Source organism: Stenella coeruleoalba (assembly GCF_951394435.1).
Source record: "Stenella coeruleoalba genome assembly, chromosome: 19".
Classification (NCBI taxonomy): domain Eukaryota; kingdom Metazoa; phylum Chordata; class Mammalia; order Artiodactyla; family Delphinidae; genus Stenella; species Stenella coeruleoalba.
The window spans coordinates 6,685,521-6,708,830 of NC_137165.1; the positions used below are offsets into that span (position 1 = coordinate 6,685,521).

Sequence of the window (23,310 nt, forward strand, 5' to 3'; positions counted from 1 at the left end):
CTGACCTCTTGTTTATAGCAAATTTTGTCTACAACAGAAGGAACATTCATCACAAAAGACCTGCCACTAGCTGATTCAGGAATAATCTGGGCTCCAACGATCCTGGACCAAGGGACTCTGAGAAGATGTAATGTAAGAGGCAAAATGCTCAGGTGTTCTCTGTTCTTTGTCTTGTTAATGTACTTGTATAGCGGGTACTTGTTTAGATAACAGGTGTAGCTGAAGCCCTGTGATGGTAAATTAATCCCCTATGTATTCTACCAGATAAAAGTCTGTGGCAGCCCAGCCAAGGAGTTAAATTTCCTTTAGGATTAAAGAACTGTAGAGAGCAGAAATACCCCACAAATCTTCACTCACTTTTTAATAAAAAAGATAGTGCTTTGGTTTAATAATGGCCACAGCTAAAATTTTAACTCTAGGCTTCTATACGGAGCAAACCGGAAATCACATTTTTTTTTAAATACTATTTTTTTAAAAATAACTTATTTATTTTTTATTTATTTACTTTTGGTTGCACTGGGTCTTCATTGCTGTGCGCAGGCTTTCTCTAGCTGCGGTGAGCAGGGGCTACTCTTCATTGCGGTGCATGGGCTTCTCACTGCGGCGGCTTCTTTTGTTGTGGAGCACGGGCTCTAGGCGTGGGGGCTTCAGTAGTTGTGGCACGCGGGCGCAGTAGTTGTGGCTCACGGCCTGTAGAGCCCAGGCTCAGTAGTTGTGGCGCACAGGCTTAGTTGCTCCGCGGCATGTGGGATCTTCCCGGACCAGGGCTCGAACCCTTGTTCCTGGCATTGGCAGGCGGGTTCTTAACCACTGTACCACCAGGGAAGTCCCCACAACACTTAACCGGCATTCATTTGGAACTCCACTTTACAGGGTAAGTTGTAATTTAGCTGATTACTAAGAAGTGTTTAAAGAACCCCCTTTGTCAACTTAGCTTGTGCAGATACCCAGCTGGCTTCTAGATGCAGTGTGTCTGTGGCTGCCCTTCAGAAGTGCAGTGCTAATTATTTCATTAGCTCCTACCCTCGGAATTCCTCAAGAATTTAAGAGCTCCTAAGATATGTCTGGCTGCTGAAGCTCCCACCTCACCTGCTCTGTGTGGATTAGTGCTACCACATGGAGAAGTGGACTTCTCACCCTCATCTCTATTACAAACCGAGCATCTGAGGACCCCCTCCATGTTGCTCAAATGCCCCATGCCATCCGATTTTAACTCACTAAGATACATACACACTTGGAACACACTTGGTTTTATCACATGTTCTGATAATACGCATTATGCTACACATTCTTAAGGAGCTCCTCCAGAAGTGAGATCAGAGGCTTCCGCTCGCCACTGGCTAACTGCAGTGACGCTGAGGGGGACAGGAGGTGCGGAAGAGGTAAGTAAAGCCCGAAGGTTCTTGGGTCACAGAGGTGGACAGCTCATTGCAGAGAGGGAGGCTGACCTCCAAGAAGCCTAACACAGCCTGTGCTTTGGGGCTCTGTGAACCACCTACTCTCCGCTCCGCCTCTTACTGTCCCGTCACAACACGTGGAAACCTGGAGATAATGAACTGCCTCTGTGCTTGTAGGAGCATCTACCATGTCATCTCCTGGTGTCAGGAGATCTGTGCCCTCGTCTTTCCTCTGTCTCTAACCAGCCAGTCATTTACCTCTGGGTTTTTGTTAGTGTTTGAATGTAGAAAAAAATGGAAACCTCTACCTGGTGCAATTTCTCAGCTTCTAGTCTGAGTCAGAGGAAGGAGAAAATCACTCAGATTTAAATGCCACTACGTGCCGGGCTTTTTAGAGATACAATTTCATTTCATCTAGATGCAAATCTGTGAGATAACTGTTTAGTCACTATGTCATAGATGAGAAAGTGAAGTGCAGAGTCCAGTCACCTGTTGCCCCCTCTCCAGATGGCACACTCACATCCTCTCTGACCACCCGAGACAACAGCTCTTGCCACTCTCCAGGTGCCTATTTGGGGCTTTTCATAGTCTGGCACTTTAGTGCTCCCATAATACCTGTGCTTATTTCTGTCATTACATCACAACATTTTATAATATTCTGGTTGAATACATGTGTCTCCTACTCCTTCAGGGCAGATGCTCTTAATTACCTTTGCATGACCAGATTTTGTACTGCCAAGCATATAGTAAGTGTTCAGTAAACATTTTAAAGTAACATTTGTTTCACTGCAGCACTATTTACAATAGCCAAGACATGGAAGCAACCTAATTGTTCACTGATAGATGAATGGATAAAGAAGATGTGCTGTATATATATATACAATGGAATATTAGCCATAAAAATCAATGAAATAATGCCACTTGCAGCAACATGGATGGACCTAGAGATTACCATACTAAGTGAAATGAACCAGAAAGAGAAAGACAAATACCATATGATATCGCTTATGTATGGAATCTAAAAACAATGATACAAATGAACTTATTTACAAAACAGAAAGAGACTCACAGACATAGAAAACAAACCTAAACAAACCAAAGAGAAAAGAGGGGGAGGGATAAATTAGGAGCTTGAGACTAACATATACACACTACTACATATAAAATATATAACCAAGAAGGATCTACTGTATAGCACAGGGAACCATACTCAGTATCTTGTAATAACCTATAAGGGAAAAGAATTCAAAAAAGAATAGATATATACATATATATGTATAACTGAGTCACTTTGCTGTACACCTGAAACTAACACAACATTGTAAATCAACTCTACTTCAATGAAAAATAAACAAATAAAACTTAAAAATTAAAAAGAGATAAAGTAACATTTGTTAGGTTATGTGTGTATATTTTTAGCCTGGAAAAATAGGAAGAAAATTTAAATGATTCTTAATCCTATCAGTCAGATAACACTAGTAACCTTAAAATAATAATAAAGGTATTACATGTACATTATTTTTAAAAATCCAAATAGTACCCAAAATGGAAAATAAAAGTTTTCCCTTCCTCCATAAACCCCAATTGCTTTCCATAAAGGAGTCAGACTAAAAATAAAAGTTCCCTTTCTTGGGTATCTTTCTAAACAATGTATATACATGCATACACGTATAAACATACATACATACATCTGTATGTATGTGTGAGTGTGCACTCTTAGTATATGCATGGTCTAGAAAAAAGTATATACAGACATGCATGTTTTTTGTTTTTGTTTGTTTTGTTTTTTTTTTACAGACATGCATTTAATAGGCTAAATACATTGATCTGTACTTTGCTTTTTCACTTAATAGTATAATTTGGCATTCTCATACCAGGTGATGAGAATTCTCTACATCATGTTTTCAGCCTATGGATACCAAAGTATTTCATGATATGAATATTCCACACTTCATTTAACCAGCCCTCAACTACTGAATGATTAGGTTGTTGGCAGCTCCACCCCAACACCCCAGTGACTTCTACAATAACCACCCTTCTCCAAGCACCTTGATATCCTTTGGTATCCCTAGCCATATCTTGGCATTGACAATGTTGATCACGTTTAAATTATGTCCTACAAAAATATCAACAATCTTTTGTCTAAAAGCTTGTTCTGGAAGCTGAAAAACAACCCAGTGTAGTTAACAGTATTATTATTGTGCAAGTCTTGTTTATTGCAGAGCCAGATAGCAGTCTAGGATTATAATTCCTTCTTTACACACGATGACAGTCTGATGTGTCACCTTGGTTAGGCTACAGCCCGCCCCCCCCAGTTATTCAATCAAACACAAATCTAGGTGTTACTGTGAAGGTATTTTGTAGATGTGATTAAAGTCCAGAATCAGTTGACTTTAAGTAGAGGTTGTGTAGATAATCTGGGTGGGTCTGAATCAATCAATTGAAAGGTTGAGAGCATAACTGAAGCTTCCCTGAAGAAGAAATACCACCTGTGGACAGAAGCTTCAATTCACAGCCAGGGGGCCCAGCTGCCCTGCCTGATGGCTTGCCCTTTGGATTTTGGACTTGCCTAGCTAGCCACCATATGTGCATATCCCAATCCCTGGCAAAAAATCTCTTAATATATATCTCTAACTGGTTTTGTTTCTCTCGTTGAACCCTGACAGATACACAGGCCCAATGTCACAAATCTCACAGCACTCAAAATAGGCTTATTTCAAGCACCCAGATCATGTGGCTTCTCTTTTCTTATACTTCGTCAATAGCTTAAATCTACGCTTCGTTTTATTTTACTTCCTATCTGGATTATGATTTTTTTAATATGTTTGCTTTTCCTAAAGTCTCTAATTGACTTTCTTTTCTCTTGCTGACAAAAGAAATACATACTTTCTTTCCCATGTTGTTATAATCATCCAGCCACTTAATCATTCTATTGCTTGATGCATTTCCATTTTCTTTCATGAAGACATTCTTTTTGGATGTTTTTTGCATATTTCTGCTTAATTTTGGCCTGCTGCACAGCTGTCACACTGGAATTTCTTTTATTTACATTTCTCCATTTCTCATCACTTACATCTTCTTTCTTGGCTTCTACTCAAGTTTTTCTGGAGTAAATACTCAGCCTCCTCAGAAAGGGACCATAGGAGGTAAATTTTAAGTTTCAGAACATTTCAGAAGGCCTTTTCCTCTCCATCTCCATTTGACTGATAGTATAACTGACTCTAGGATTTAGGTTCAAAATAATTTCTCCCAAAACCTCTGCCTTCTAACATTCAGTGTTGCCATTAAGAAGTCTGCTGGCTGGCTAGTTTTGGTCTCTAGCTATGACTTTTTCTTTTTCTTTGAAGTCTTTGAGAATTGTCTCTTTACCTTTGTTTTGTTTTTAATATTTATTTATTTATTTATTTTTATTGGGCTGCATCGGGTCTTAGTTGCGGCATGCAGGATCTAGTTCCCCGACCAGGGATCTAACCTGGGCACCCTGCAATGGGAGCGTGGAGTCTTAACCACTGGACCCACCAGGGAAGTCCCATCTTTACCTTCGTTTTTATGACTTTTTCTTTTTCTTTGAAGTCTTTGAGAATTGTCTCTTTACCTTTGTTTTGTTTTGTTTTTAGTATTTATTTATTTATTTATTTTTATTGGGCTGCATCGGGTCTTAGTTGCGGCATGCAGGATCTAGTTCCCCGACCAGGGATCTAACCTGGGCACCCTGCAATGGGAGCGTGGAGTCTTAACCACTGAACCCACCAGGGAAGTCCCATCTTTACCTTCGTTTTTCTGGAATTTCACATGGGTTGATATGGATCTTTCTGGAAATTAACAAGATGTGTCAGTGTGGTTCTTTCTGGAACTTTACATGATTTGTGACAGCCTAGGTCTTTCTTCATTTAGGCTAGTCTGCACTAGAAAGTCCCTTAGAATCCCCAAACACATCGCTTTATAGCCTTGGAAATGCTGTTACTTCTATGTATCAATATTATTGTCTTGCCCTCCTTCCTTTTCTCTGTAGGTTCTTTCCGGAGCTCCACTTGGAAGGTGTGTCTCTTGAATCCACTTTATTCTCATGCTCCTTAACCTCTCACTCAGATTTTCCATGTCTTTGATGTTTTGCTCTGTGGTCTGGGAGATATTATTAACAGTTTCTTCCAGCCCTTTATTGGATTTTTAATTTTAGCCACCAGGTGTTTACTTCCCAAGAGCTTTCATATCTTTAAAAATACTATTTTTTATGATACACTTTTGTTGTCTTATGATTACAATATCTTCCCAAAGGGCTATGAGGTTACTAATTGGATCTTTTTTTTTTTTAAGGTTTTCTTTTTTTTTTTAACTTATCTTGTTTTCGACACTGACCGTTCTATTTGTTCGTTTTGGTCTTTCTCTTCAGTGCCGCTGTTTTTATCACGTGTTTAGTAGATGAGGGACAGGGTCAATTTTTCTAAAGAGCTGTCTATTGCTGCTATTTATATGGGACAATTTTCCACTGGGTCTGTTCCATGAATGGGAAGGCGAACTGGGAGTATGGAATGGGTTAAGCTTGTAAGTGAGCAGGCTGCTATAGGGTGAGCAGGTGAGAAACCGTATTTTTCTAGTCCATCCATTTTCTCCATTCTCTTAGATGACTATTTCAAATATTTCCCTCTCTTCTCAAGCCTCTAAGACCTCCTTCCTCATCTTAGTGTTGGCTGGATCTTGTTTCCTGTTTCACTGAGAAAAGGGCAGCACTCAATAGAATGTTCATATGCTTCCCCCAACATTACCGCTACCTACCTATGGGTTCCTATGCCCTTGACTCCTTTTCTCCAGTCATTGTGGATGAGCTATCTATTCATCAGCTAAGACCAACTCTTCCACTTGTGAAAATCCTGTTGGTGCTAATGTTACTATATATTTAGAATCTGACTACTTCTCACCACCCCCACTGCTACCATCCCGGTCCAAGCCACCATCATGGTTTATTTCAAGACTCCCCCCTTTCAGTTCATGGTTTCTTCCTTATCACTCAGAGCTTATTCTCAATGCAGCAGACAACACGATGCTGTCAAAATTCAATTATAGCGTGGCATTTCTTCATCAAAAAGCCTCCAGGGGCTTGCCATGTCATCATAAAACCCCAAATCTTTACTATGCATGTATGATGTATGATGATTTAACTCTCCATCACCTCTCTGAGGTCATCCCCCACGATTTTCCCCCTCATTTACTCCAATTCAGCAGCAGTGGCCTCCAGGCTATTTCCGGAATACACCTGGCCGCCTGGTGTCTCAGAGTCTCCACCCCTGCCCTTTGCCCACATGTACAAATGGCTTACACCTTCACTTCTAGATCTTTATTGAAAACTCACATTTTTAAGACGAGTTTCTTACATCACGTTGGGGTTTTGGATCCCCACAATCTAAATATTTTTTATTTTAATACATAAATTTATACCATTAGCTTTTATTTATATAAAAGATTTATAGGATCTTAATTCTACCTGTTACTTTTTTTTTTTCCTTAAAGTTTTCTCTTTTTTCGGGACTTCCCTTGGTGGTGCAGTGGTTAAGAATCTGTCTGCCAGTGCAGGGGACACAGGTTTGAGCCCTGGTCCAGGAAGATCCCACAGGCCGCGGAGCAACTAAGCCCATGCGCCACAACTACTGAGCCTGCGCTCTAGAGCCTGTGAGCCACAACTACTGAGCCCATGTGCCACAACAACTGAAGCCTGTGTGCTTAGAGCCCGTGCTCTGCAACAAGAGAAGCCACCACAATGAGAAGCCCGCGCATCGCAACAAAGAGTAGCCCCCGCTCGCCGCAGCTAGAGAAAGCCCGCATGCAGCAACGAACACCCAACGCAACCATAAATAAATAAATTTATTAAAAAAAAAAAGTCTGCTCTTTTTTCTGTTTTCCTACATAAGCTCTTGTTTCTTTGTTTCGAGGGTGGGTGTCATCCTTCTGGTTTTAGAGGGTTTATAGTTAGTCCTTCTATGGTCCCTGCATGTACCTTTGTTCCCTTACATCCTCCAGTTTTCTCAGAGGGTCTTGGCATTCTCAGAGGGTACTTTCTCTTATGTATTTGTCTTCTGTTTTTATAAATTCTTGCTCATTCCTGGGGATAATTAGCTCCCAGCGATTAGCATCATTCCACTGTTCTGTTTTTTCCCAGTCTCTGGTGGGGAGTCTTGTGCCTCCATCCTTACGCACCTACACCCTGGAATGACAGCATAGCTCTCAATCTGCCCCTCCCCACATTGAAGGCAATGAGTAAATTTTGTAGGATTGTTTCATTTGTCCTTTCTTTTGCCCCCTCCCAACCTCAGGTAGTATTTCTGGAAAAAAGGACATGAGTGGAGGGCGTTCCAATCCCGTCATAATACATCAAGCTACGCAGAATCTTGGGATCTTCCATCTTATTTCTCTGACTGGCACTTTTCAAAGTGCCAGTGGCTTAGAGTTTCCTTATGGCTTACTTAGAGTTTCCTTTTATTGCTGATGGGGAAGTTTTTTATTTTAACTTTTTATCTATTCTATTGTTTGGTGGAGATAGAATTTATAATTTCCCCATAATGTTGCTCTTTTACCCTGGAAGAAAATGAATGTCCTTTGGAAGAAACAGTGGGGTGAAGTTGATGGGTGTGTCCTAGGTCTGTTTGCTGAGTTTGCCATCAGACCTGTGATGGTGGTAGCTGCCACCAGGGGTTCATGGTGGCCATTTAGGTGACTTATCAGTCAGTTGTACTCTCTCTTAGAAGGAAAACTTTTTTCCTATAAAGATAACTCTTTATTATCAATCTGTTGAAACATGAACATGCTTCCCATTGCTACTTAAAACATGCAGAACTAAGAAAGTTAAGGTGGAGGCTAAATAAATAGAAATAGAACTTGAATTGATTCAAGATAGTAACTGTGTCTTGGCAACTCTCAATATTTGAAAACTACTGCTTGATTGAAACCTGGCTGTCAGGTCCAGGGAGATGATCTCAGTTTTCCTTGAGCTGTCTCCAGGTTTAGGGCCTGGATGGATGCACATGGCATCTGAAGTCAAAGGTCGTCATTGTAGCTTTGTAAGGATAGCTTCCCGCATGAGTTTCCCCAGAGTCTGCTCTAACAGAGGTTTAACGTGGTGCAGCTTCCAGAGTTAAACTATTACTCCTCCATAGACAAATCACTAGTCTGGGATAAAATTTGGAATCTCCTTTAGCATTAACTTTCTAATGCAAAATTTTTCCTCTTCAATAAAAATGATGTGTTTTTTTTCCCTAAAACTCGTTACATCCCACATAAATTTACTTGGGTAATTAATTGGGGGGGGGGGCGGCTTTTCATCACCACAAATATTATTTCAGCAAAGGTTTTGTAAATGAGGGAGCCATTGAGTCCAATCATAACCTGACCCATAAAAGTTGAGGGCTGACCACTTCCTTTTTTTCCTATACCATATTATTTGAATTTAACAAAAGCTTATGTTGGGCCATTTTAAAAACGTTATATGACAATACCGACTGTATGGAATAAATTTGTGTCTCTGCAAAATTCATATGTTAAAGCCCTAACCCCCAATGGGAGGGTATTAGGATGTGCAGCCTTTGGGAGATGATTAGGTTTAGATGAGGTCATGGAGGTAGGGCCCTAATTGTGGGATTAGTGCCCTCATAAGAAGAGAAAGACACCTCTCTCTCTCTCTCTCCCTCTCTCTCTCTCTCTCTGCACTGATATTTTAAAAACTAAAATGTGGAAGATTTATATTTATCTCTTTTTACATTTCTTACTCTTATTTAATCTTTTCATTTACATAAATCTTAAATCTTTTTATTATAACTTTCTCATTGTTCCCAAGGTGAGTCTTGTAAGTTAGAGAGCTGAGGGAGGGGCCTCAGTCTTAGACTGGGCTGGAAAACAAAAATTTGCCTAACAGCCCAAACACGGGGGATGAAATGCAGATTGGATAAGACAGATCGGATAAACCAGGTTCACTGAGAAACTTCTAAGTTCCTGGTTCTGCATATCTTCACCTACTGATTTGCAGCCTAAAGAGCTGACTTGCCCGTCTGACTATATGTTCTCTGTTGTAGTGAAGGAGAGTATAACGTGTGATCCAGGCTGCATGAAGGGTGTAGAAAAAGGACACACCTAGTCTACTCAGATTCTCATCTCAGCCCTGCTGTGTGACCTTGTGTAACTTATACAATATCTCTGAGCACGGATTATTTTGATCTGTATAACGCAGAACTTTGCTCCAAAGTCCCTTCCAGCCCTTTCTGGTGTATAAATGTAAAGAGAGATGGGATTAGAGATGCCAGCATGTTCCAAAGGGGAGCAGGACAAAGGTGTACAGAGGAGCCTTTTCGATGCATGAATAACTAAGAAAGGAGAGAGTGATTTTGCAGCAAACAGCCCCACCTGCTCTCTACCCTGAGCCACCTGAGTCAGTTCCTGCTGCTGCCAACACATCCCTGAGGGTCCCCCGAATTTCTGGGGGATGTAAGGGGCATGCATGCGTTCCAGCCCCTTTCTGCTGACTCTGGGACTGCACAGCAAGCTGCAGCCATTATTATTGCTGATGCCACTTCCTACTGAAACAATTCGGTGCTAATAAGCCCCTATAACAGTAAGCAATGGTTTGGCTGAGTAATTGTCACTAAATACCATTCAAGGCTTTGTTGCTTCTTGGGCATATTGCTAATTATTCCACATCTGAAATAACACCCAGAAGCCCACTGAATGCTAGTAACCAGGGTTTCTTCATGCTCCTGAAGCCTTATGCTGGGTGTGATTAGGAATGCCAAGGCTCTAATCCAGTAAACAATGGCTGCCTCATAGTCTCAACTTCTACAAAATCACAGCCTTCTGCAAGTTGTACCGGAGCTCAGACAAATCAAGGCGTCCGTCTCGTGCCAGAATTGGTGGAGGAGCTGTGGTGTGGGTGAGGGTCTCCTTGGAGCTCCCCAGGAGGGCTTTTGGGGTGAACAGAGAGGCAGTGTTTGTAGGGGGCTGAAGTGACATCACGAGGTCTGGCGGCACCACCTCATAACTGGATCGATGCTGTAGTCCCAGCAAGGAAAAAGCAAGGTTGGTAATACAAGGGGAGTAAATAAATACTGGGGGCAGGGTGGAGGTGGGGAGATTAGAATATCCACATCCAGAGTGGTCTACGCAGACTTTGTTTTCACCTGATCAAGGAAGCAGGTGGTCACGTCTTCCATCTCCTGACATAGTGCCACCCCCACCCTCAGTTTCCCTGGGGCCCAGGGAGTGTGGTGTTCACTGCTCTTCATCCTCAGGATGCTTCAATGGGCCCAAAGGCCATGCTGGGACTCACAGGGAACTAAGGCAGGATCTACGGAGGAGCGCAGGGCCATGGAACTAACATATGCGCCTACGTATGTTGTCTGGACGTTTTACTTCTCGATTTACATATTTTTTTTCCCGAATGGTCTCAAATACTCCTATTACTTTATTTACCATCTGTATGCTGACAGCTTTCAAATTTCTGTCTTTAGCCCAGCTTTCTCTCCTGAACCACAAACTCAAATACCCAAATTTCTACCCTGTGAGCAAAAGTTAAACCCAGTAACGATGATGTCACAGGAATCCTTTTACACAGGGAATGTAAACATGCATAATTTGGGAGGTTAATCTGGCCATGCTACCAAATCTAAAATTAGGCATAATATTTGAACCTAACTTTCCACTTACAGGTATCTATTCTATAAAATATTCCATTTACCTGACACAACAAAAGTAATCAAAGTGGGGGCGGGGGAGGGATAAATTAGGAGTTTGAGATTAGCAGATACAAACTACTGTATATAAAATAGATGGACAACAAGGTCCTACTGTATAGCACAGGGAACTGTATTCAATATCCTGTAATAAACCATAATGGAAAAGAATATGAAAAAGAATATATATAACTGAATCACTATGCTGTACACCAGAAACTAATACAGTATTGTGAGTCAACTATACTTCAATTTTAAAAATTTTAAAATAAACTTATTGAAGCAGAAAATAAAATGGTGGTTTCCAAGGGATTGGGGGAGGGGAGGTGTTGCTCAATGAGCATCGAGTGACTGTTACACAAGAGGAATAAGTTCTAGAGATCTGCTGTACGACTTCATGCCTATAGTCCAATATGGTACCATGCAAGCAAAAATTTCCTAAGAAGTTAGATCTTGCGTTGTGTTCTTACCACACACACAAATAAAAACAAAACAAAGGGACAAGAAAACGTTTGGTGGTGATAGAGATGTTTAGTACCATGGTTCTTGTGATGGTATCATGGGTGTCTGCACATATCCAAATTAACCAGATTGTGTCCATTAAATACGTGCAGTTTTTTTGTATATCAATTATACCCTAAGAAAGCTGTTTAAAAAAGAAACTGGAAAAATATGCACAAAAGTGTGCAAAGATGTACGTATAAGATGATTTTTTGCAGGATTTCCTACAAAAGTGCAAAATGGGAAACAGTCTAAGTAACTACCCCAAATGGATAGGAGTCAACAAAAATTTTCCTGTTAAAGGCCAGATAGTAGATGTTTTCGGCTTTGCAGGGCAGTTTTTCTCACAGCTACTCTACTCTGCCCTTGTAGTGTAAAGGCAACCATAGGTGAAACGTAAATGAATGGACTTGGCTGTGTTCTAAAAAAAAAAGAAAAGAGGTGGACTGGCGTTTACCTGCAGGCGGCAGTTTGCTGACCCCTGATGTAAGGGTTTTCTTTCAGCCCCCGCAGGTAGGACAGGCCAAAGTGTCTGTCGGTTAATGCTACCAGGCACAACCATCAGCCAATGATCCAGAGGATTTGGAGGATAAACACTCCAGGTTCCTCGCCCTTTGGAGGGGAAGCAACTTGAGATTCCTGCGAGGATTGAGTCTGAGTTGCCTACAGCAGCAACTCACCTATTAACATAACCTCGATTGGCTTTTCTCCTTTCCCTGCCTCCGTCCTCGCTCCCTGAGGGGACTTTCTGAGATCTATCGTCTCCTCAATGAACCACTTGAAGTCAAAGTTTTGTCTCAGAATTTGTTTCTGGGGGAAACCCAGCCCAAAATGGTGGATAAAAGAAGTGGTCCTAGGAAGTAGACCCTCAGGATGGGTTTCTGAGGTTGGATCCCTCTCCAACCATATGACAACAAGGGCCCTATTTCTACTTCTGATGTTAAGGAGGTATGGTCAAAAGCACCATCACGCAGTAGAATCGCCTTTACTAAGATTCTCAGACATGCTTTTTTGGGATAGAATGATAGGTGGAAGGGGTGCTTGAAAAATATGGGCACAGTAGTAATGATAAGGATTATAGAGTTGGGTGGTGTTTACTGCCACAGAAGCTCTACGGGAAGAAAATAACAGAAGCAGGTCAAACAATTATCAACTTAGAGCGTGGGGAGAACGCCAGAAATTATCCACAGCAATATGTAAAGGGACTCTCATCTCCTGCAAGCAGAGGGCAGTCTATGCTAAAAATCATACCCAAGACTTCATTAGAAGAGCGGCAAAATTATAAAGAGGCTGAATGCACAACCCAGGATGTCTCCTGTGCTGATGATTGAGAACTCTGAAGCACTGTAGTCCTCTGAATTCCATAGGTCAACAGAAGTGGCTTTCTCCTCTTGCTAGAGGTGATTGACCTTATTACCTGGACATCACCAACAGGGACTCATAAGGAACATGCCTTAAAAGAGTAAGCTTGTCCTTCTCAAGATCTGCCTCTGCTTCCTCTCATTGTTTCAAGCCCAATAAGAAGAATCAAGATTCAGCATGACTCAAGCAAGAAAGTGCTATTCCTGCTGCTTGAAGAAAGTGATTGCTTTCCAGAAGAGCTGCAGGGCATGGCTCATGTGTACTGGAATGATCTGACAGAACACAGGTGGGTTCCAGAGGGTGTTGGACCAAAGAAGCTGCCATCTAAAGGTAAGAGTAGAAAGTTTATTGATATAGACGTATACTCTCCATCGACTGTAGACTTAACATTCTGGAGATGATACTAGGAACTGAGGGAAAAAATGTTGGAATGGCTCCTTCTTGAAGTTTGGAAACAGTGATGTTTTACGGAAGATGAAGCAGAGATACTGGAATTGCCTTGGCATATTTTTGAGGAAGATATCAATAGGCTTGGAGGCATGCATGCTAGAACGGATTTTTGAGGAAGACCAGACAACTCACCAGCTGACTGTATTCCCTGGGAGGATCCAAGGAAGAGGACTTTCAGTAAAGAAATAAGGAATGTGCTAGCGTGAGGGACTCCATCCTTGGTAAGGAGCTCAGTGGTAGCTTCCTCCATAGCCCAGGGTTGATAGTTGGAGATGTTGCAGTAGAACTAGGCTCCTTAGGACCCATGGAAATGACAGGATTCCAGAATAGCAGATGCAAGGTCGTGGCTTGTAACCATCAGAGGCATGGTGGATTTATGATCATAACGGACACTAATGCTGGAATACCAACTAGGAGGCCTCAGACTGCAGGGCTCTGTGGCAGAGAGTAATAGACTGTGGTATTACTAGGGGCAGCTTGCTGGGGGGCCAACAAGGGTATTGCTTGGTTTATAGACCCAAACTAGACCAAGGGCAGATGATCTGAAGGCTGAAGTTGGCTGCCTAGTGAAATATAATAATCCCTCATCCAGTTTCCAGATCTGAGCCAGTTCTCAGATCCAGAATCCTGTGATTGAGAGAGACACTAGATTCTCTTGCAGAAAATTCTACAAAGACTCAGAAAGTATATATAGTACTAATTGCCCCAATCCTTCTCCAAAGGGATCTACACTGCAGAAGTGGGAAATACCCATACAGCAAACACTGCACTGTGCACTGCAGGAAGTGAAGTACCCACACGTTTCAAGAGCTCTTGGATCCAGGGTTTGAGCTGACACTAATACCAGAGAAACCAAAGCACCATCTTGATGATCTTGTTAAGGGTGGGTGAGTAAAAACTAGGTGATAAATGGAGTCTTGGCCCAAGTCCACTCCATAAATGCCCAACGAGGCTGCCAACCCACACTGTGATAATATTCATGGGTTCTGAGCACTTAATTGTGTTGGATATACTTAGCAGCTGGAAGAACCCTCACATTGGTTCCTGACCTGCAGAGTGAACGCGATTACAGTAGAAAGGGCCAACTGGATGCCCTGAAACTGCTCACCATTCCAGCCAAGATGGTAAATTAGAAGCAATAACTCATCCCAGCTGAAATGGCAGAAACTAGGGCTACACTAAGAGACTGAAAGGTTGCAGAGGTGGTTGTCCCCATATCTCCGTTTGATTCTCTGGTATGACTTCTGCAAAAACCAGATGGATCATAAAGGAGGAAGGTAAACCTGTATAAATATAACTCACTAAACAGTAGATCCAGTTATAGCTGCTTTGTATCCTTACTGGACCTACACAAAGGGAGGCTCTTGGTGTGTAGCTATCATATTGTACTGTATCGTATCGTATCGTACTGTATCATATCGTATGGTATCGTACTGCATTGTATCGTATCGTATTGTATTGTACTGTATTGCATAAAGGGATGTTGGTGTGGACAGAAATTAGAGAGTTGATGCACTAAACGCAACACAGGGGTGGTTCTAAAATACTGATAGGGGAAAAACCTCCCGGGGGGCAGAGCTTAGAGCAGTACACCAGGCCATCAGACAGCAGTGGCCTGAGAAAAGGATATATCCAGATTCCTTGGTGGTGGCAAACGTCCAATTAGACATAAAAAGAATTGCTTTATTTATTTTATTTTTGGCTGCATCAGGTCTTAGTTGCGGAATCATTGCAGTGCTCGGGCTTCTGTCTAGTTGAGGCGCATGGGCTTAGTTGCTCCGTGGCATGTGGGATCTTAGTTCTCCGACCAGGGATCGAACCCACGTCCCCTGTATTGGAAGGCGGATTCTTAACCACTGGACCACCAGGGAAGTCCCAGAAGAACTGCTTTAAAACACTGGTAATAAACATCTAGGAATTAATTTTTCTAAAAAACACCATTCACTATGAGATGCTTTGGAATAAATTTAAGAAGAAAGGCACATAACTAACATCTTAAAATTTACCAAATCTTACTGAAAAACATAAAACAAGATCCAAATATATAGAAATAACCATGATAATAATAATGACAACAACAACAACTAGCACTAATACACTACTTATATGGCAAATATTATAGTAAATGCTTTACTTATCGTGGTTTTGGATGGGAATACTTAAATGTCACCCAATGTCCATTTTCTCTAAATTAATGTTTAAATTTACTGTAATCTAATCAGGATCCCCACAGGCATTTTTAAATTGTATAAACTACTTTAAATTTTCATTCGGCAGAATAAATTCCCGAGAACAGACAACAAACACGCAAAAGAAGCCTAGTGAGGAGAGCTGTCTTAACAGTCAATGTAATGAAATCAACGTTGGTTTTTACAGAAACATACAAGTAGGTAAGCGAAACAGAATTGAGACTGAATTATACATACGTAATATATATTTACATACATAATGATGAATGTAGTACTTTAATTTACTGGGGGGAAATCATGGTTTATTAAATTGGTATGCTTCATGAAGTTTGGGCAGAGAAGTAGAATGGGAGATACCTAGACAGGTCTGCCCCATGAAGGTAGATCTTTCAGCGGGTTGTTTATCCATCAGAGGGAGGGAGCAGGGAGAGAATGACCTTGAAGGCATGAAGAATGTTAACACAGTGACCATTCCTACTCATATTTGTGGATCAAAAGGTATCTCCAGGGATTGTTCAACCAGATTAGGGACTCTATCATCTGTGTGCGAGGAAAGGTCTATGGAAGGTAAGGGGAAAACCACAAAGGCAATTGTCAGAAGGGTAAGTATGAAGTGGGTGCTAAAGTCTTGCTTCCTCCGTGAGAAGAGAAGGAAGGCTTGGCAGAGTGGCAAAACCATCCCCTCAACTTCGACCTGCACTATTTTTCTTCCTTTAACCCAGTGGTTCACACACACACAAACCATTAGAACCAATCAATGAATTCAATAAAGTTGGCAGGATACAAACTCAACATAGAAAAATCAGTTGCATTTGTACACACTAACAATAAATTATCAAAAAAGGAAATTAAGAAAAGAATCTCATCTGCAATAACTTCAAAAGAATAAAAGGCTTAGGGATAAACTTAACCAAGGAGGCAAAAGACATGTACCCTGAAAACTACGTAACACTGACGCAAGAAATTAAAGAAGACACAGACGAATGGAAAGACATCCTGTGTTCTCACAGTGGAAGGCTTACTGTTGTTAAAGCATCTGGCCTGAGCTAATACATCACCTGGGTGGATAATACCGGAGGATAGAGTATGATATTATACCATTTGTGTTAATCAGCTTTCGTTTCACTTCTGGAACAACTCACACTGATTTCCCTGCAGGAATGTCTTTCCCTTTCTCTCTCTCCTCCTTTCTTATTCTCTCTGGTGGCTTTTTGGTTCCCATTTCCCCTCTACCCTGTCCCGGCTTTTGTTTATTTTCCCCTGCTGGCTTATAATCTTTATTTACGTAAGGCATCCATGAGTGACCTTTTATACTTATTCCAGAGAAAGAGGAAGAACGGAGTCAGATGGTATGAGAAGAGCAGAGGTGGGAAGATTCGGAGGGTGAGAGGAAGAAGACATGGGCACCTGTGTGTGCCCCTGTGACAGTCCTAGGCATCACGTGGGCCTCTCATAGCTCCTGAAATGTACACAAGGAATCTCAGTGAGTAGGACAGTTGCTGTTGTGGAAAAGCTGTGAGTAAATTTCCAAGGCTGGCAACGATAGGTTCTCATCTTCTAGAGAGAACATCCCAGTCGGGTAGAAGCTCCCTCAAGAGATTCTCAAGAGCTGGACCTGGCCCATCATCACCCACCAAGAGGCCAGAAGGCATCCAGGGAGGAAGTTGGGGACGAGAATGCTACGACTTTCCTCTCTCCCTGCCATGCTTCACCTCACCCTAAATCAGCAGAGCGACTGCACCAAAGGAACTACTGGCAGAAATTGAGGTGTTCACAGATAGTAAGATTAAGATCTCATTTCAGTTGGATATTCTCTGTTCCTATGAAAAAAGGTGTGGGATTGGGGAGGGTGGAGACAATTGGAGCTCAACGGCAGATGGCGGGGTGCAGAGAGCAGTCAGCAGTGGAGCGGTCGACTCACCCATCGACTCACCCATCAGTCGTGGCAAGAAAGTGCTGGTTTCCCAGGGCCTGGGCTTAAGTGGTCTTGTTGTGATAAGGAAGAACAAATCTGCCTGCATCTTAGATCTGTTTCTTTTACTTTAACCTTTGTAACCTATTGCTTTTGCTTCCTGTTAAGAATGTTGCCTATAGCCTGAAATATACAAATCTCAAGGCTCTGACTAAGGGTATCAGGGTTTTCCATTCATACAGAGATAAAAAGTTGCAGAACAGAGAATAACATTTGTCTTGCTGGAGGTTTACAGGAACATCAAGAACAAAGGATTTCTACACCATGAAGTCTGCCACAAACAACCACACCCCTCCCCTCCCCTTGCTTTTAAAAACGCTTTGCTGAAACCCTTCCAAGAGTTCAGGGTCTGGGGGGCATGAACCACCTGTCTTCTTGCATGGCCCTGCCATAAACCTTTCTCTGCTCCAAATTCTGACATTCCAGTATTGTTGACATGGGGCACATGAACTTGCATTCGGTAACATTGTTACTCTGCCCCAGACGGCTACTTGACCTAAACAAAAACTTTTAGATGTCCCCAAAGGAGCAGAAGCTCAGGGAGCCCAAAATGGTCAGCCAGAGCAAATCCCCGCCTCATGGCTTCTCAAAGAACTCTCTCCCCAGCCCCCATCTCTCCCAGACCCAGAAGAGAGCCACTAGGAGCCACCGAGACAGCTGAGATACAGCTACGCGGCAGCAACCACCTTAAAAATTGTGTTTCCTCCTCTTCTCACCCTGCATGCAAATCTCAACGCACCAGGGGAGGAAGAAGAGGAATGAAGAGAAAAGTCTACTGACTCTGCCCACGTTGAGGCCCCGGCTGAAGCCTGACCAGCTCCAGAGGAGAGAGGAGGTGAGCACAGTCTGGGATGAGATTGAAGTCCTGGTGCTTCTTTACTATCGGACAGTGACCAGAGACTAAGGGATCTGACAGAGACGCTCGTAAGGGACACAAAGGGGATATTTGGCACAGTTTTTTGAAGGAAGTGATTGGACAGAAAAACAAATTTGTGTTGATCCCACTCCCAGCTCAAACTTGGCTCAAATTAGAGTACTAATAGAGATAATGATCATTTATATTTACAGAGTGCTATGTGCCTGGGGCTGTGCCAAGCACAGAGATTGTCACCTAGCTTTGATGTGGACCCTGCCTTGAGATCACTGCAGGGACCCGCTGAGACTCAAGATTCGGAAGCAGGCAGTCCTGCCTCGAAGACCACGCTCTTCCCCAAAAGAGCCACCCCTGAGCAGGTGCGTTGTGGCTTCAGGTGGTGGCAGGTATATGGGCAAGCTGAAGTCTGGGGCCATTGGCAACTCTGGCTTGAACAGCCTCACCTCTTCATCCCAGGTGCTATAATAGAGTTATTTCTCTGGGATCCATGTGTGGAAAAAGTAGGGCAAGCATTGCTCCAGAGGAAAGGCAGGGACTGAACTCGCAATTATTAAGCATCTTTTTCACGTGCCGGGCACAGTGTTGGGAAGATCCTGTGTGTCATCCCTTTTGATCTTCCTAATAACGCTGGAAAAGACGAGACTGGGGCAGTAAGAATGCAGGTTCAGAGAGGTTAAGTAACTTGACCACAAGCACTGTGTTTTGTGTCCCCGGGTCTTAATTTCTAAAGGTGACTGGGTGATGAAACAGAGTGGTCAATGTCATTGAAAGAAAAATTTAATGTGAACAGGATTTTAAATTGATGACTGAACTTTTTTTTTAAATCATAAAAGCATTACACACACACACACACACACACACACACACACACACACACACACACACGTTTTCTTCATCACCAAACACAGGCATTCTGCCAGACACTGATGGGGACGGCCCTCCTCCTTTGAAATTAATTAAAAACACTTATAATAAACTTTATTTGTAGCAATGCTTTTTCTAATGCCAGGATTAACTTTCATGGTTTGGCTTTTTCCCTTTCCTTTTATTTCAGCATCGTATTATGCTTTGAAGTCCTGAAGTGACAGAAAAGCCAGAATATCGATGGCCAATATTTAAGAAGCACTTCATTTTCTGCCAGGCACTGCTCTAAACACTTTTCATGTATTGCTTCATCTAGTCCTTACTGCTGTATAGTATAAACCTAGCGCTATACACTGTATTACCTCTGTTTAATGGATGAGGAAACTGAGGCACAGAGGGGTTAACTTGCTCGAGGCCATACAACTAGTAATTGGGCGGAGCTGAGATTCAAGTGCACACTGCCTGGCCCCAAGAGCCCACTTCTTGGTTACAATGCTACACTGCATCACAAAGCAAAAGTCAACGCTTTTGGAAATGGAAAAAGACTGAAGTTTAGTAAAGTAGCCCCCAGACAGGCAGAATTGAAAAGATTTCCGCCTAATGCGAGCAGAAAACTGAAATTATACTAATTAGACAGACAGGGCTGAAGCTTAGTGAGAAGTTACTTTTGCTCGTCAAAAGAAAATACCTCCCTCTGGCCCTGCGTACGCTTACTGCAATTAAACAGAGTACACAAACGTACGTATGAAGTTTCCAGGTTTATAAGCCTTTTACAATGATAAAAGTCAGAAATCAAATAAGAACAAAATAAAGAATTAATCTCAAATTACTTACGTAAATGTCATGGGCTAGGTGATGCCTTGCTGAAACTAAATTACCATATCCAGTGTGACACTGGTCCCAAGTGCCACAGGAAGGGCCCTCTGAACACACACACCTAGGCTACCTTGTGCTATGTGACTGCTCAGTCCTCCTACCCACCTTCTGCCCTAGGGCTCTGGCAAAACCTTTGTTCACACAGAGAGCCAAGGCACCACATGGCCTCACTTGCTGGGAGTGCCTCCATTTTTATGGAAGTAAACTCTTGTTCTTTATTTAGTAACTTACACAACGAAAGAAACACTACTTATGGGGACACTGAAATTGCATTTTTCCTAAGAAAGGGAAAACTAATGCAACAAAATGAGTTTTTCTTGGGTTCTCATCAGGGTTCATTTTATTGTGTTTGGCACTCAGTTTTAACAAACTTAGTTGGCTTCTCAGTCTATAGCAGAATGGAAGCAGCAAATTAAAAGAAGGGAGAAATACCGCCATAGGCAAGAAGAGTGAAAACAGTAAGAAATGCCTGCTGAAGGCAAGAAAGAACAATATCAATCATGGGGCCATTTAGCGTCAGCCCAAAATGCCCCACATACAACCGGTCCCATTATAAAACAACAGAATAACTGACACTCCCAGTGATGACTCTGAGTCATAAAGGAAAGCTTAAATGGTTCCCTTCACTCTACATAAGATGTCAGAAAATGTAAAATGCATTTGTAGAAGATGTTCAATGGAAACGACTGAAGTAAGAAAGGGTTTCGACATGAAGGGCAAGATCTCTAAAACTGGCCCATTCAGAACAGACCAGCTCCCGAGACATCATAATTGTGGAGGACTGTTAAAATTATAATGTCTCACCTGCACGTGCTCTCTCGTGTTAGAACGTAAGGAACTTGAGAACAGGGACTGGGGATATATTTCTGGCTTCTTTGATACCTAAAATAGCCTGTCATTCATAGCGGGAACCACATGTCATCATCATAATCACACTGTACTGTCCCAGGTGCCACACTTGTGAGTCCTTGGAACAAACCTGCAGAGTGGTCCTGTGTTTAGCCCCACCGTGTGGTTCTGTGAGCGCCCACCTGGCCAGGCTGGACTACATTTCCCAGAGTCCCCTCACAGAGTGTTTCCGGGTGGGATGGGCCATGGGATTTGAGGGCAGAAGTGAAGCGGGTGGGGGGTGGGGGGGGTGCGAGTGGGGCTGCCATTTTGCTTTTACTCTTTCACATGGCACGTTGGCGGGGGGTGGGGGGGCAGCTGTGGGTCTTGCAGCTGCTCCACCTTCCCCTGGACCCTCCTTCGGCTCTGCATTTCCTGGTGTCAGGTGTGTGTTTAGCTGTGTGATGAAGGGGGACAGCTTCTCTTGCAGGACACCCGCTTTACTGAAGTTGGAGGCAGCGCGAACACAGGTTCAGGTTGGTTTTAGCGGGTTCCTCTTCATGTCCATGGCTTCCAACTCGACCCTGTTCTCTGCTTACATCTGTCTGCCTGCTCTGCAGATCTCAAGTACCAGCATTGGAAGAAAAGGCAAGGACTTTGCAGAAACTGTTTAGCCAGATCCCACGATGGAAAACACCAAATCCTGGATAGATAGGTAGGTATGTATGTAGATAAATAGATAGATAGATGATAGATAGAGTGGTTCTGCTTCTCTGAGTCCTAACTAACGGATAGACCCCATTTTACAGACGAGGAAAGTCAGGCTCAGGGAGCATAAGTAACTTGTGTGGGACCACAAAGCAAGTGACAGGGGGAGCCAGGGTTAGAATTCAGTCTGACTCCAGCACTTCTGTTCTCACTCATTAGGCTACAGGGCCTTTCTAATAAAAATTCACTAAGTGAATGAATTCAAATAAATAAAGCATCTGAAATGGTAGGAGCTTCAAAGTCAAGAAGTCATTTCCTTTCTCGAGTACCTACTTGGTGCCCAGAGAACCTGGTCCTGGCAGTGGGCAAACCAGCGGCTCTAGAATCTAGTTTATGAACTATCACCATGGGTCCTTTCAATCCCATCTATGATTAAACAATTACCAGTCAGATCTAGCCAGAGCCGTAAGCATGGCTTTCTCCTCATTGAAAACACTTTTAGAAGCATCCCCACAGACACAGCTGTCTAGTAGAATGTGGAGGCAAAGATAAACATGCATACATTAGTGTCAGAAAGGTCTCTGGGGCAGTGATTTTATTTTCCATTCAGTGTGCTTCAGTTAGTGAAATACATGACTAGTCATTTCTACTTAAAGTAACAATAGAGAAGATTAATCCAGACATGCTGTATCTTTTGAATAGAGGCATGCAATTTGCATATACCAATGTTGCTAAACTCTAAAAACCAACTTGACATTTACTTTTATTTAGGATTTTTCAATGGAGATGTACCTCACTTATCCTACTATGGGAATTTCTAATGTCAGGGTAAATGCTCTGACCTGGACTCAGAAGATCTCAGGTCTAATCCTGGATGTACCACTAATAGCTGTGCAACCCTGGGCAAAGCACTCCCCTTCTCTGGGCTTCGGGTGGTACATCTATGAAAGGAAGGTCTCTAAATTACATCCAGGGTCCTTTCTGACTCTTTGTAACATCTTCCAACTTGGCTGATCATTGCATTTGCCATCCAGGTACAGGACAATCAAATGAGAACTTAAAGTTTTATAACATATGTTCCTTCCAGGAAGTATGTGAAAATCAAATAAACACAAATTGGTCATATGTAAATCTAATCCTAAAGTGATAAGAGTACTAACTCTTCACATGGACCTGATCTTCTACAGACTGCCCCCCCACTAGGAGATCTTGCAAGATCTTTTGGATGGACAACTGAGTAAAATCCTATCTGATTAATTCTTGAACCTCAAGGAAGGCCCAGGAAGGGCAAGATATAAAAGAGATGTCTGTCTCTGTAATTGAAGATGGGATTTCAACTCTTTTGAGATGGTCCAACATCTGGAATTACATCAACATCTGGTTTCTTCTTGTTCATCTAATATGTGCTAGAACTGTAGGTCTTTGTAAGTAACCAAGAAAAATATGAGGCATAGTTTCTATCTGCAAGGAGCTTATGATCATGGAATTTGTATTGATGAAACAGGCTCTTAGATTTAGAAGGGGAATTAGAGAAATGGTCTAAATCAGTGGTTCTCAAACTTTAGACTGCATCAGAATCACC

General features: G+C 42.3%; 1 protein-coding gene across 5 annotated transcripts in view; it reads right to left on the reverse strand.

The window, feature by feature from the left end:
- Positions 1-23,310, reverse strand: part of ADPRM (ADP-ribose/CDP-alcohol diphosphatase, manganese dependent) — a 388,290-nt gene that overhangs the window by 107,937 nt on the left and 257,043 nt on the right. The window contains exon 7 of one of the 5 annotated variants that reach the window (XR_013824981.1): positions 2,586-2,625. The exons of the other annotated variants lie outside the window; for them this stretch is intronic. The gene's annotated coding sequence lies outside the window, so the exon portion shown is untranslated. The remainder of the gene's footprint in view (positions 1-2,585; positions 2,626-23,310) is intronic. 5 annotated transcript variants of the gene reach the window in all.